Below are 3,452 nucleotides of genomic sequence, written 5' to 3'. Positions count from 1 at the left end.
GTGGAGTTGGATGTTTTTGTACATTTTTTTGTGTTTTGACCACAGAGTGGTATTCCCCACCTTCTGTGGTAATCAGGTCAGAGTTGAATAAGCAGACAATTTTTAGGGCACCTTCTCTAGCCCCTTCCTCACACAGGAGGTGAGCAGTGTGATCCTTAAAAGGCTCCTCAGATTGCCAGTTAATGTTTGCACTTTCCTCTTGTGTCCCCATTGCAGACAAGGCTATGAAAAGGAAGCTTGTCTCTTGAGGTCCTGGTCAGATTGTTTGTTCTCTCTTGTTTTTCAGAAAACAAGGAATTGAGAATCATGGCTGGGAAGGCCAAACTGTATTACTTTGATGGAAGAGACAGAATGGAATGGGTGTGCTGGCTCTTGGCAGCTGCTGGTGTGGAGTTTGAAGAAGTGCTTTTGGAAACAGCTGAAGAAGTTCAGAATTTAATTCAGGATGGGAAACTAATGTATCAACAAGTGCCAATGGTTGAAATTGATGGAGTGAAGATGGTACAAACCAGAGCCATCCTAAGATATATAGCTGCAAAATACAACTTGTATGGGAAGGACCTGAAGGAACAAGTCCTTATTAACATGTATATGGAAGGAATGAAAGAGCTGAGAGACTTAATTATGTTAGTGCCATTTGCTTTGCCTGAAGACTGGGAAAAGAGTCTTAGCTTCGTTGCTGAGAAAGCCACTCAAAGGTTCCTCTCAGTGTATGAGAAGGCATTAAAAGACCAAAGGAAAAATTATCTTGTTGGCAACCAGCTGACCTGGGCAGACATCTTTCTATTTGAACTCATCTTAATGGTTGAAGAATGCAAGTCTGGTGTTCTCTCAGCATTTCCTAAACTGCAGGAGTTCAAAGCTGCAATCAGCAAACTCCCCAGGATTCACAAATTCCTTCAGCCTGGTAGTCCAATAAGGAAGCCAATGGATGAAGCAAATCTTGAAGCTGTGAAGAAGTTATTTAATTTGGAAAAAAGGCTTGCTTCTTAAACACTCTACTGTTGTATTAGTTGACCTTTACCCATGCCCACAAAAATACCAGTTTGTGCTCCTACAGCATTTCTAGGTTCAATAACTAGTAAATACAATGTCTCCCTATAGATCTTGTTATAAATCAGAAAAAACCTGATCTTCACTTTGCTTATTATAAAACTTAGTTTGATTAGAACTTCATCTTATTTAGGGACATAGAATCACAGGTTTAAAAATTTTTTATTACATATTTAGAGCCAAATTTAGAGCAAAATAAACCTTAGAGTGCAAAAAAAAAAAAGGTTCCTCAGACACCTAGGGGGCTGCTGAATTCCCCCGCTGCTTCCAGTGAGAAACAACCCTTGACCACAGGCCTTGGCCACCTGTGTAAAGGGTTGTGACTATAGCTGCCAGTGTATCTGCACCTGCTGCTTTGTCACTTGCCTGTCACCACAGGACTTTGAGACAGGTAAAATGGTATGGGTGATGTCTTTTGATTCGTGTATAACATTGGATTTGTGAGGCAGAGTTGCACAAAGTCATCGGCCTCACTCTGTCCTCCAGAGTCATCACAGTCAAGTGGCAGGACAGAATCAAGACAGCTAGGGATGGCTCAAGATGCAGTGGATGACCTTGGCGTCTTTGATGTACTAAGCACTCCACAGCACCTGATTCAGCTGCCGTCATGGCCTTTGGAACAAATTTTTCTCAACTGGCCATTCCACCAGGGAAGTCTTCACATGCTTGGGGTAGACATCCCTCTAACTCACAGATGGGTCTGAGGCTGCTTGGTTACCCTCAGCGTGGTTTAGCCCATCTGCCAAGATGGTTTTACCAGACTGTGGCCATCGCACATGCTATAACTTCTTGGAACCAAAGGTGAGAGTTAGGTGACAGGTCAACAACAGAGACAGCCCTGAACAGAGCTTGGTAAGTCCTCACACCAGAGATGCTAGTCCTCCCTGAACATCCTATGCAGCCTTCTACATCTTCTATTAGCACTAGGGAAGAAGTAAGTATTGTAACATGCTTGAAGGCAAAGAATAGATATTATTCATCTTGTTCTAGGATTTTCATTCTTTTCATAATCCAATCCTACTCCTTACCACAATTTCCTACCAGACTTGTGGTTTCAGTTTGTGTCCTGGCTCAACTCCTCCTCCCCTACCCTGCCTTCCAGGGGCCTCCTTCCCTCATGCAATAATAATCTTTATCTTAAGGCTCTGTCTCCTGGTCCAGACCCAGAGCAATAACTTTTGGCTTTGGCTCTGTCTCCTAGTATATAGAGGAGCACCCCCCACACCCCAATCACCACCAGGAAAGGCATCAACTTTGGGCTTCAATGTGGTCCCAGATGGGATGAAGAAGCTTACTGATGTTCCTCTATAGGCTTCTTAATCATCTGCTTCATATGGCACTACGTTCTATCATTCTTGAGGTACTTCTGGGGAGAACTTGATTGGACCCTTTCATATTGTCATCTTTGCTTAGACTCCTTAAATGCTTATTACAAAAGATAAACAACCTTCATTCCTTGCCTTCAAGCATATTTATTCCCTGGCGCTAACAGAGTAGAGATAGGGGATGTCTATGGTATAAGAAAACATACCACAGTGCCCAAAATCTACTTCCAGTTTGGAAGTATAATGATCCTTTAGTCTCATGTACTCATAGATGTAACTTGTCCTGAAGCTTCAGCAACTTCCTTTTATTTTTCATTTTTGTACCACCATAAGTTGCAGAGAACCAGCTCTCCAGCTTTGAAGGGGAAGAAGGAGCAGGAATGAACATTAAATACTATGCAGTCATGGGCCTTGAGAGAGAGGGGCAGCGTTCTGTGCTAGACCTAAAGTCTGGAAGACCTGAATTCCAATTTATCTCACTATGGGCACCTCTCAAGCTGTGAATCTCAATTTCTTAATCTTTATAAGGAGAATGGCTCAAATAAGTATGCAAAGTGCTTTGCAAAATTTTAAGTACTACAGCTGTGATTTCCTTGCCTAGCAATGCCTGTTTGATGGGAAAGCTGCTAAAAGCTGACCTTGAACAGTGGTGTCTCCCCAGTTTTCTCATTTCCCATCATAACAGCAATGGTTTGGCTAGCTGTCTCATAGGAAACAGGAGGCACCAGACACACTCACTGCATATGATAAAAATAGCAATCAGGGAAAGATTGGTGACCTCAAAGTGAATTTGTGACTTAAAATACTTATGATGGGAATTCTGGTTAATGAAATCTGCATGCATGTCCTTTTAAAGATATATGGAACAATATATCTTAAAGGATATATTATATCTATTGTTTACTGTATTATATATTATATTATGTGTGTTGTTTTATTATAAAGGATTTGGTTGTTAGGTGTTATAATAGATGGAGTGGACCTGGAGTCATGAAACATGAGTGTGAATTCTACCTTACACATTTATTAGCTATATGATCCCGAGCAAATCATTTAACCTTTGCTTTCCTCGTT

At 41.5% G+C, this 3,452-nt stretch overlaps 1 pseudogene; it reads left to right on the top strand.

Moving 5' to 3' along the window:
- Nucleotides 1-306: 306 nt before the first annotated feature.
- Nucleotides 307-993, top strand: LOC114045194 (annotated as a pseudogene).
- Nucleotides 994-3,452: the final 2,459 nt, after the last annotated feature.

Source organism: Vombatus ursinus, unplaced genomic scaffold, assembly GCF_900497805.2.
Source record: "Vombatus ursinus unplaced genomic scaffold, bare-nosed wombat genome assembly UNPS02014778.1, whole genome shotgun sequence".
In the NCBI taxonomy this organism is placed as follows: Eukaryota; Metazoa; Chordata; class Mammalia; order Diprotodontia; family Vombatidae; genus Vombatus; species Vombatus ursinus.
This window is presented reverse-complemented; position numbering and strand designations above follow the sequence as displayed.